Source organism: Myotis myotis, unplaced genomic scaffold (genome assembly GCF_014108235.1).
Source record: "Myotis myotis isolate mMyoMyo1 unplaced genomic scaffold, mMyoMyo1.p scaffold_m19_p_11, whole genome shotgun sequence".
NCBI lineage: Eukaryota > Metazoa > Chordata > Mammalia > Chiroptera > Vespertilionidae > Myotis > Myotis myotis.
In genome coordinates, this window is record NW_023416315.1 from 2,976,937 (window position 1) to 2,989,437 (window position 12,501).

Consider the following 12,501-nt stretch of genomic DNA (forward strand, 5'->3'; position numbering starts at 1 on the left):
GAGAAGGGTTTTGACCTCAACAGTTGTTGTTTTTTTCAAACTTATTGGCAAAATGTCATGACCAAGCCAACACCAGAGCCCACCTGCTTCCCGGGACGCAGGCCAGGAGGGAGGCAGAGCAGATTGGCGAGTGTCAGGACAGACAGGCCGTGTCCAGAGAGGAGGGAGACGGGGAGCGGGTCTCGGAGGAAGTTGCAACATCATCCCTTGTCTGAGGTCATCTTGTCCTCGGATCTCAAGGTCATTCTTCCTGCTGAGCTGAGGCCGGGGCTCCCCCAGGGAATCGTTGAGCGAACATCATAGACGCTAAAGAGGGCCTCATTCAATCTCTTCACTTTGCAGCTGCAAAAAAAAAAAAAAAAAAGTCATGGAGGTTGAATAAATCGCCTGGATTAGTTGCCAGCTAGCCCAGAAGGCCGGTCTCTGCATTAACCCTGCATTTATGAACTCCTCATTGGACAATCAAGGCCCCAAGATTCCAGGAACTGGAGAGAATGCGGACTCAGGAGAGCCTTCAGCCCACACAGTGAAAGATGGCCCTTGAGGACAAGGTTCTGTAGTCCTAGCAGTTTGAGAATCGATCGAATTGACCACGTGTCAGGTACTATTCTGGGTCCTGGGGATCCAGCTGTGAACAAAACAAGAACCACTGCCCCTTGGCGCTTCCATTCTATGAGCATGTAGACGAGGGGAAATTTTTGAAAATTAATAAGCACGCCTATCGGCCTATCATACAACGTTTTATCGCACACATGGTGGGTTTCTTATGATACGTCGGGGCGCTCACACATTTGTCTCCTTTTAAACTTGTTGAGCAGAATACCGTACCAAGTCGGTCCCAGCTGTCATATCAAAACCCCGTAGACGGGGTGGCTTAGCCAGGAGAAATCCACCGCTCACTGTTCTGCAGGCTGCCAGTCTGAAGTCGAGGTGCAGCCAGGGAGGTGGCATTCGGAGGCCTCTTCTCTTGGCTTGTGGGCGGCCGCCCTCTGTCTGTGTGTCCACATGATCTCTGTGTGCTCAGGTGACAGCTGTCTCTTCCTGGTCCCATAGGGACACCAAGTCCGTCCTGGAGGCCCAGCCTCGGGCCTGGCTCAGCCGCCGGCCTCCCACAGGCCCCACCTCCAGATGCCATCACCGTGGGCGGCGGGGCTTCCACGAGGAACCTGGGGAGGACACGGACATGCAGTCCCTAGAGATGCTGTTTCCCAATCATTGCATCCCCCTCCGAGCTCAGCAGGAGCTTCCTGTACAGCAAGTTCCCATGAAGTGATGGGGCAGTGTTTCAGAGAGAGCCACCTGGGAGCATTAGAGCAGGTGCCGTGGGCACGGCCCGGGCCCGAGGAGCGGGCTGGCGAGGCCCAGGGGACGCTGAGCCTCCTCCCGGTGCGTGGCCGGAGGAGGACGGCGTTTCGTGGGTTTGGCGCTGGTGCCTGTGTTGCCTTCAGGAGGCCCTAAGCGTCTCGGGTCAGCGTTTGCCAGTGAATGACACCAGCTGGGCGGCCAGAGCTCTTCACGTTTCCACCCGGCACCTGTGAGCATCCCTCCCTGCCTCACGTTTCTACCCTGAACCTGTGAGCATCCCTCCCTGCCTCACGTTTCCACCCGACACCTGTGAGCATCCCTCCCTGCCTCACGTTTCCACCCTGAACCTGTGAGCATCCCTCCCTGCCTCACGTTTCCACCCTGAACCTGTGAGCATCCCTCCCTGCCTCACGTTTCTACCCTGAACCTGTGAGCATCCCTCCCTGCCTCACGTTTCTACCCGGCGCCTGTGAGCATCCCTCCCTGCCTCACGTTTCTACCCGACACCCTGTGAGCATCCCATTTGCCGGTGACGGCACCTCTGCCTCTGGGTCTACGCAAAGGACTGGAATCCTCGTCTGTGTGTCTCCTCCAGTCGGGGGCAGAATTCCCAGGAAACATGACACAGTGTGCTCTGCTGAGGCACACACACACCATACACACACACACCATACACACACACACACCATACACACACACACACCATACACACACACACACCATACACACACATACCATACACACACACACACCATACACACACATACCATACACACACACACACCATACACACACACACCATACACACACACACCACACACACACACACACCATACACACACACACACCATACACACACACACCATACACACACACACACCATACACACACATACCATACACACACACGCCACATACCACACATACACCACACACCATACACACACACACACACACACCACACGTGCACACACACACACGCACACACACCATGCATACACATACACCTGCCTCTCCTGCCCGCACGGGAAGTGGCTGTTACGGATGCAAGCGGTGACGGAGCTCTCGCTGCGCCCGGCACGGCCAGCTCCATGGACGTTTCTCCCCGGAGGCGGGTGGGCGGGAAGGGCCTCTGGAGACCGTGCACCAGGGCTCGCCCACCAGCCGCTCTGGGCCAGCGTCCACGGAGCCTCCAGGTGGGCCCGGCCCCGCCCTCCCTCCAGGCGCCCCGAGGGCAACGAAGAATGGCCCTGGGGTCACATGCTGTTCACTCGTTTTCCTATCTGACTGTTCACTCACGTCCTCCGTGTGCACACGTGCTTCCCAAACTCGTTCCAAAGCTGAACACAGCACGCGCCACGCACACCAGGGGACACGTACAGTCACACGTAAGTGAGGAACACGCAGCTCTGGTGTCTACATAGAACAAAAAGTTAAGAGAAAAACTCTCTAGAAGAAACTGCCAGGGACTGTGGGCAGCTCTATGAAGTCACATATCATCTAAGCCTGAAGTGTAGCCTATGAAATCCATCCACAAAGTGAAAGGGAAAATAGGGGGAACACATGCAATCCTTTGACGTACCCGTGGTGAGTGTCTGTAGAGAAAGGCGTGCCTACGTGGTGAGGAATCGGCGAGCCTCCGCTTCACTGGGCGCCGCGGGCATTGCCGCCACCCCTGCAGCGGGACTGAGTGGCCACAGATACAGCCTTCCCATCACGGCAAGGCTCACTGCGCTCACGGGAGCGTCCGACGTCCTGCCCTGGCCTCTGCCTGCCGCCTGGCTTGTCCACATCCTCACCCCATGCTGATGGCTGATGGTGGCTTGTCCACGTCCTCACCCCATGCTGATGGCTGATGGTGGCTTGTCCACGTCCTCACCCCATGCTGATGGCTGATGGTGGCTTGTCCACGTCCTCACCCCATGCTGATGGCTGATGGTGGCTTGTCCACGTCCTCACCCATGCTGATGGCTGATGGTGGCTTGTCCACGTTCTCACCCCATGCTGATGGCTGATGGTGGCTTGTCCATGTCCTCATCCCATGCTGATGGCTGATGGTGGCTTGTCCACGTCCTCACCCCATGCTGATGGCTGATGGTGGCTTGTCCACGTCCTCACCCCATGCTGATGGCTGATGGTGGCTTGTCCACGTCCTCATCCCATGCTGATGGCTGATGGTGGCTTGTCCACGTCCTCATCCCATGCTGATGGCTGATGGTGGCTTGTCCACGTCCTCATCCCATGCTGATGGCTGATGGTGGCTTGTCCACATCCTCACCCCATGCTGATGGCCAACTGTGTCACGCACTCATCTGGTGAGGGACCTCCAGTCAGATTTAAGGCCATCTCTTCCAGACTGAGGGTCCCATAAACCTTCATCATGCAATCACACACATGGGCTCACACACACATACATGTATATATAACAAATCTATGAGCACAGCACCTGGCATGCATTTAAAGTTCAAATAAGTTCCTCCTTGTTTCCAGTGTTGTCTTGGGTGAAAGTCCTGTTCCTGCAGGAGGAGAAACCCCCGAGGGCTGGATGGAGGAGGAGTTGTCGGAGGTGAGCTCAGCTCAGAGGATTAGGGACGGCAAATGCCAGGAGGCTCACAGGCAGCTGGGCCTACAGACAGGAGCACGAGAACACTGTCTCAGAGCAATGGAGGGAAGGGTCCCAGGCAGGGCTGTGGGGCCAGACCCGTCCAGGGCCCCCTCAGGGGCGCCGCTGGTGCCGGGGAAGGCGCACATGGCCACCATGGACAGGTGTCACGGTGCCCACGTCGCCACACACCTTCCGCCCACACTAAGTGGAGGCGCAGCGGGAAAGGAAAGGCCAGGGAGGTGTCGCTGTGACTTCATCTTGACACCTCACGGCCCCGCAATCCGCAGGGATGGTCATGATGTGGGCAGGCCGCCTCTCGCCGGGAGGGTTGGAAACGCGCAGGAAGTCTCCCGCCCACCACCGACCAGCCTCCTTCCCGCAGGAGGCCATCCAGCCTGGACTCAGCTGACCCATCCGTGAACACATGCTCTTGACTTCGCTCTAAGAGGCGCAGGGTCAGGGTCAGGGAGACTCCGGGACCCACGTCATTCGGGAGTGACGGGCTGCGGTGTCCTCGCTCACAGACAGAGCGGGGCAGGGACACAGATGTTGCACGCGTGCAGGGCCCAGGAAACGAAAGATTTACTGCCCGGGCTTCCTACTGGAACAACAGCACAATGAATTCCACATGCGGCCGAGAGGATACGGTCTCTCCTGAGACGCGAGTTCAGGGAAGACGGTCAGAACAGGGAGCGATGAGCACGCGGAGTTTCACAACCGTGGGAAGGCCGGGTGCTCCGGGCTGTACAAAGGGGAACTTTCTAGATAATCATCCACAGCATCCCGTCCCTTCTGGCCATCTCTCCACGCCGACATGCCCGTGAGTCAGGCCTCGTCTCCACGCCTCCGCGTTTGGAGACCCACCCGCGCTGGTCTCGTCAGTCTCCCCCGAGAGAGAGGTTCTCTGCCTCCATCCACTAGGGCAGTGGTCGGCAAACTGCGGCTCAGCAAACCACGGCTCGCAAGCCGCATGCGGCTCTTTGACCCCTTGAGTGTGGCTCTTCTACAAAATACCAGCTCTTCTACAAAATACCGACTTCAGCGCATGGGCCACAAAGTTTCAGTCGCACTGTATGTGCGCGCCCACAAGTGGTATTTTGTGGAAGAGCCACGCTGAAGGGGCCAAAGAACCACATGTGGCTCGCGAGCCGTGGTTTGCCGACCACAGCTCTAGGGGAAAAGAGTTTGGCCAGTTAAAGCCCGCCTTTCTGTGGCAGAAACGGCTCCATGAGCAACAGCCACACAGCCAGCAAAATGAAGGGCCATAGAGGCTGCTGCTCGCTGTCACAGCGTGGCTCCAAGTGACCTGGTTAATTACAAAACGAAATTAAGGCCCCGTTCAAATTCTGGCCCGCCTTCCCTTCCGCCCCACAGGAACATGCTTTCTGCACAGCGCGGCTTCGTGACTGAAGCGAGAGATCGGGGTCCATGAGGCCGCCACGCCAACAGCGGGACAACCTCCCCTTGGCACCTGCCACAAGTCCCTGCGGTCTAGACGAGGGCTTCTCACACTTTCTCTTTGGGGATTTTAAAATTACTTTGATTTTCTAAATTGTGTTCTCGAATGTGCGGTGCACAGAGAAAAGGAAAGCGTCAGATGAGCGCGTGTTGGCTTGTGTGTGTGTGTGTGTGTGTGTGTGTGTGTGTAGAACAGCAATAGAACTCTGTGTCCATGTCACCCGGTTTAGGAGCTGGAGGTCCCCAGCACGATAGAAACGCCCCCCCCCCCCCGACTTGGTCTCACCCCTCTGACCCCTCAAAGGCGACTGCTGTGCTGAGTGCTCCATGGTCCCTCGTAGCTCCGCGGGAGATCCTTCCATGTCCGCGTGTGAGCGTGATGGGTGAGCCTGGGGGTGTTTCTCGGGAAAGGGCCATCTCGTCAGGGTTGGTGAGGCGCCCGGATGAGAAGGGCTGCCCTGTGTCCCTCCCCGGGTCATGGCGTGGCTTCCCTTTCCCTGAGACATGACAAGGTAGGAAGTGAGAAGTTGGAACTTCCAGAAAGTCTGGGGTGTGTTCCCACAGGAACATGGGGGGGGGGGGAAGCAGGTTGTGTCTTCTTCTTCTAAGCTCAGCATAACCAGCCTCCAGCCCTGATTCGGAGAAAGTGCTTCTTTGGGTGACATGAGTGAGCTCAGCGATTCGGGCAGCAGGACGTGGAAGGCAGAGCAGGAAAAGTCTGGCTTTCTTCTCCCTCAGCTGTGGTTGAAGTTCACCGTCATCTTCAAATCACCCTGGGGGTGCCTGTGCTTCTCTCGTCTGTGGTACCTTCTCTTTCCTAGTTCCCGAGTCTTCTCCCGGTTCTGTTTTGTTGTTGTTATTAATCCTCACCGGAGGATGTTTTTCTGACTAATCAGAATCAAATCTGGGTCAACTATGAAGAGCCAATGGCTGCGTAGGAGGTGGAGCTTTTGACACTGACTGGCATAGAAACTGACCAATCAGAACCAAATTCACCAGCAGAGGAGGGCAGTTGGGGGCAAGATCAGGCCTTCAGGGAAGGGCAGTAGGGGGCAAGATCAGGCCTGCAGGGAAGGTCAGTTAGGGGCAATCAGGCAGGCAGGCAGGTGAGTGGTTAGGAGCCAGCGGTCCCAGATTGTGAGAGGGGCCCCCGATTGGAGTGGGTGCAGGCTGGGCTGAGGGACCCCCCCCCAACCCCGTTCATAAATTTCGTGCACTGGGCCTCTAGTATCTAAATAAAGAGAGGTTAACATGATAAATATCATGAGTCGTATGACCTCCTTGCTCAAAACTGAGTTAAGAAAGTATGAAACACAGAATGTCATCTTGCAACTATGAATTCCAGTGATGCGTTAGCCTCTGCGAACGCCACCCGTCCTATGAGTCACGTTGCTTTGGGTCGTTGCGCTATTTACTGAGCAAATGTGCTTGAGTTTACAGCTGCATAAGAACCATAAACATAAGGCATGTGTACGTATGAAAACAACATAATGGAAATAACATGTCAGCATGGGAGACACTGGGGGCTTTTCCCCGGGAAATCAGGGCCTCGTTCCTGGGCTTTTGGGAGCGTGTCAGCAGCGAGGCCAGAGCCTCGCTGGGAATCACAGGCATCGCAGCTCTGGTTGCTCACGGCGGCACCTCCCGGCCGGCTCAGGGCGCGTCTTCCCGAGCATCTGGTGAGTCTGTGATCGACACGCACAGGGCCACCTCCCCCACCCTGGGCCCAAGGGTCTGAGCTCAGTTTATCTCATTCACATTCTCCCTTTCCGATGAATTACTTCCTGTCTTGTCATTTCAATGCCTTTCACCTCCTTTCCTGCAGTTGGTTTGATTTTTTTCTCATTTCTTGTGATACATACTCAAGTGATTTGTATCCATCCCTTTAAAAATTAATCAGAGCCCGGCCGGTGGGCCTCAGTGGTTGAGCATTGACCTGTGAACCAGGAGGTCACGGTTCGATTCCCGGTCAGGGCACATGCCCGGGTGGTGGGCTCGATCCCCGGGGTGGGGTGTGCAGGAGGCAGCCAATCCGTGATTCTCTCCCATCATTGATGTTTCTATCCCTCTCCCTTCCTCTCTGAAATCAATAAACACATATTTAAAATAAAAAAAAATCAGATTACTGAAAGCATGGCTTTTACATTCCATGTTGAATAGTTAGTATTTTTCAAACGCCTTTTTCCTGAGCCAGCTGGATTGGAGTTTTAATTTGGTCTTTGACATCGGCCACTTCAGGGGCTATGACTGGGCTCCCAGCAGGAAGCTCTGGGTTCGGGATGGAGCTGTGACCGGCAGGACCGGGCTCGGTCCATCACACAGTCCGCCGAACCTTCCTTCCAGGCTCCGCAAAGCCCCTTCCCTGGCCCTGCTCCACGGCCTCCCCCTGGTGGAGACCAAGCAGACAGACCCTCGACGGCAGGCCGCCCAGAGCTGTCAGGCACGTGGGTGAACGGCTTCGTCGGATGCAGCAGGATGGCGGCGCCTGCACCGGTCAGCACACCGGCTCCGGGCCTGGCTGCGCCGGGGCGTGGGGGTGGCCAGCAGCACCGGCCGCTCCATCTGGTCTTGGCAGGACACACTGGTCAGAGCGGCGGGGACCTGGGGAGGAGCCTCGGACATGTCTCCATCACTAGATGGGGGGTTCTTCACACAGAAAAATCGAGAGTTCGGTATCATCCTAACATGTGACGATCGCGACCTCTAGCACTAAGCCCGCAGGGCCAGGCCTTCCTCGTGAGCGGGGACGCCTTGACCAGCAGCCTCTGGGCCCCGCAGCCGCCCAGTGAGAGCGGCCGGAGGGCCAGTTGCTGTTGCCAAGTGTGGCCAGAAGGTCGAAGGCGCCTTTGGGCAGAGGACAGCCCAGCACCTGCTGGCCCTTCCAGGCGGAGACAGAGGCCAGCCCGGGGCCGCGGGAAGCCCTGTCCGCAGGAACAGGGAGACAGTTCCCATCAGGTGGCCTTGCTCTGCGTGTGAGACGCTTCAGGATAAGATCAGAGAAAAAAACATCTACCGGAATGAAGAGGAAGAACGCCCGTGAGAACTCGGAAGCTAACGACGGGGCAGAACAAATTAAAATGAGATGAAAGACACAGACTGCATCGGACCTCGCTGATTTCCGGAGGAAAAAGCCAGCCTCTGTCCTGGCTCCCTGCACCAGAGTTTTGCGACGGGCAAGGCCGATGTGTGCCAGGTGGTTCCGTCGTCAGATGCCAGGATGCTGTCGAAAGAGCTCAGTGTAGAGTGAGGTAATGAGAGGACGGAGAGAGATCGCGGGCCGGAGGTGGTGAAGATGGCAGCGCTGACCCAGGAAATGGGGGGTGGCGACGACAGGAGGGACGGCTGGTGGGGAGGAGCTGGCGCTGGGCAAGGGCAGTGGCCGGGCCAGCAGGAGGGTTACTGATTAGAACCAAACAAGGTTGATCGAAGTGCGAACATATTGGAGCTGAAGGGGCATGGGGTTGCGAGAAGCAGAGAGACCCGGGCCTCGGGGAAGGTGAGGATCTCTGTGTGGCGGGTGCTGTGTCATAAACGACACCCGCGTTGCCCTTGGGAAGGAGGGTGGGGAGTCCGCTCGCACCCGGGTGTGAGGTGCACACACTCGGGTTTGCCTGGGAAGGCACCGGGCGGTGAGGGTGACGGGAAGGACCCTCGGCCCCAACCGCACTGCTCCATCTGTCACACCTGGACACAAATGGTCTGGGAAGCCTTCCCCTTTCGTGGAGCTGACAAATGACGAACACCTCCAATCTCTCCACGGGAAACAGTTCTCATTTAAAAAGGGGGTGGGGGGCTAGGTGATAGGGAAGTGCCGGTAAGAAGAAACAGTGCCGCCCAGAGAGGCTGGGAACAGTCACTCCCGATTTCAGCTGAGATCAGCCTGGGCCCCGCCCTGTGCATACCTGGGCTGCGCCTCTGGAGGGGGAGGGGGGCGGGCGTGGCCCTCAGGGCGGGATAAGTCCAGGCAGAGACTCTCCCTGTGTCTGTCCAACTTCCTGCTCTCAAAGCTCAGGGTGATGCCGGGGGGCATGGGCCAGACTGACATACCCCCGTGTGGGGCTGGGGGGATGAGAAGAGAGAAACCAAAGAGTTTATATGCCCATATGACAGCCCATGGGCACGGGCAATAGGGCGGTGAAGTCCTGGGGGGAGGGGCTATTGAGGAGTGGGGAGGGGGGAAAGGGGAGATATCTGTAATACTATCAACAATAAAACCATGTTTTTAAAAATTTATCAATTAAAAAAAATAGCTCAGGTATGAGCCAGATCCCCTCAAAGGAAACGCAGTCCGTCCCCCCCCCCCCCCCCTTCTCAGGGCGCCCTCAGAGGACTGAGTGTGTATGCATACGCTCCTCAGCCCTGCATGTGCTGGAAGGAGGCTGGACGGGCTGGGAGGCAGGGGGGATGTGTGCTATTTGGTTGTCCGTATCCAGGGAGTTAATCTCTTTCTGTGAACAACTCAAGACGACCTGACAGTACAACTGAAACATGCGCTGGAACTGGATAAAGGCCTTGTCTGTGTTCCTGCCCGAAGACACGGGACCTGCTGTGTATTTTGACTTCATCCCTGTGTGTACGTGTGTGCGCGTTTTCACTGACAAGAGAAGCAACAACGTTTAAAACGCTCCCTCTCGTTCAGAGTCACATCACCCTGGGGGAGGAGCGAGGTCACGGAGAATGTGGCCCGACCGACCGTCAGGGGCTGCGCAGGAGCCTGACGCCCGCCCCGTGGCTGTGGGCGCCTCCGGGGACGCCCTGTCCCTGTGGTGGCCACACCTGCGCCCCTGCGATGCGCCCATTCTGGAGGGGGAGGTGTGCTGGGGTGTCGGGAGTCTGTGGGTGCAGTTCCGAGCTCGCTGGCTTTGACCACGCCTGTCAATCACCCACCTCAGTCCTGCTCATGTTCGGGACACTGGGGATGCGGTTGAAGGCCTTGGAGCGCCAGGACGGGCGGCCTCCTGCAGCTGGTGGCCCGGTGAGGCAGCGACTGTGGCATTGGAGACGTGTAACTTAATGTAGATTTTATCACCAAATACGAATTCAGTGAGTGATGTCCGTGGACGTGGGAGAGGAAGGAAATGGCAAAAAGTCTCTTCTCCTTAACACAACGAGGACGAAGGCAAAAATGGGCAGAAGTGATATTTTCAGAACTCAGGAAATGAACCGGAATGTTCCAGCAATGTTGGGAGCGTTCCTTCCAGGCAAACTGCGGGCTGTCCGGAGGAATAGCGGCGGGTTGTGTGGCGCTTCAATGCACCTTGTTCCTGTGCCCCTGCCCTCCCCAGCCCGGCCCCACTCTGCAGGAGCCCGGGGAACCGACAGCGCAGCCCGGGCGGTACACACCTGGCAGCCAGTGGAGGGGGAGCCCCGTGCCCAGGGATGCCATTCTCTGACCTGCCCACAGCCTCGGGAGACCTACTTGCAAGGCTGCCTTCATTCACCTGACTTAGGGTCACCGGGTGCCAAGGGGGGAGGGTCTTCTCCAGGGATGCTCGTCAGAACCTTCACCTGTGGCTGCTGGGGTTCGGGAAGCAGGTGGGTAAGCAATAGGGTAACCAAAGGGCTTCAAAGGTAGCTCTGGGGAGGGGGTGCCCACAGGAGCCGTGTGCAGCTCCAGCGAACCCCACAGATGATCAACGGCCATGCACACGCCTGGAAGAGCTGAGGAAACCTGAGCAATCGCCTCCAGCGGATTGTGAGGCTCTGCCCAGCAGGACGCAGAGGACAAGGCAGAGTTGTAAGGTACCTGGCAGAGCATGGAAGCTGTGTGCCAACACACATACAACACACACATGTGCACCTAGATGCATCGACGCATACACACATGGACATGTGCACACATGCATGTGCACGCGCGCACACACACACACACATAGCCCCGTGGAAAAGACGGGGAGATGCATACTTTCCAAGCTCACCAAGCAGAATGCAGAGTCCACACATATGCTTCAGTTTGGGTTGGCATGTGACTGGCACATGACATATGAAGTCTTTTTCCCACTTTCTCAGTCAGACCACCAAGCAGCCCTTTACAAGCAGCACACACACGGGCGGCTGCTGTATTTGCTGTGGCACAAGGACATGTTCAGTTTGCTCCCTGAGGCGTGAGGGGAGCCACGCCAGGCTGGCCAGGCGAGGGGTAGTGCTGGGGTCGCCGACAGGGCGCCCGAGGGCCTGTGCCATGGCCTGAGCAGCCCGGGGCAGCGGGAGTCTCGTCTGCCCTCCTGGAAGCAGGAACAAAGGGCCATCCAACCGCCAGGCCTGGCTGCCTCCTCTCCCCGCCGGCACATTGGACGGCAGTCAACCCGGCAGCTGGCGTCCCGGGAGGCGGAGGAGGTCCGGCCGGAATCCTGGCCGTCCCGCGGCCCTTCATCTGTACCCTCCGCACACAGGCCGTCTGACGGAGCCCGAGAGCCCGGGTCTGCCTATTCTTCGTTTGGGGCAAGATCCGTCTTTGTTCCCCGCAGACAATGGCTGTGCCCTTCCCCGGGGGGGCTTGGCAGCCAGCACACAGCGGGCCATGTGCCTCTGCGGTCTCCGTTTCCCACCGCGCCCGCCTGCTCCTGCGCAGCAAGCCGCCAGGCGCCCGGGCTCTGGGCTGGGTCCCACCGGCTCCGCAGCTGAGGCTCGTGGCCCCGTGGCCGGGGGTTTGGGAACTGGCGAGGGCGCCCCAGAGAGCCCAGCGGCACAGCGAGCACTTCATCCCTCAGCACGCAGCCCGGCCCAGTAAAGCCCTCGGCGTGGGAGGACTGTCGGGGGCCCTCCTGTTGCAGGCGACCAGGACCCCGCGAGCTGTGACGCTGTGACGTCGGGGAAGACGGGATGCCAGCCCGCAGTTCAGTGAAGAAGAACAGGTCAGAGTTGAGCAGGTGTGTGCTGTGTGCCCACTACGTGCCAGGCCAGGATCAGTCACCTCATCCTTGACGCCTGTGTTTCTCTCACCACGTGATGTCAATTCCGTCCGCTCTGCCTTCACTGGACGTTCAGAAGTCACGCTTCTCGTCCTGGCTGCCCCCGCCGTGAGCCAGCGGACACTCCTGAGCTATCGGGAGGGCCCCCAGCCCACGGCCTCACCGCCACCTGTGCCTCCGCCCGCCCGCCCTGCAGTCCACACGGCGCTCCACACGTGAGTCA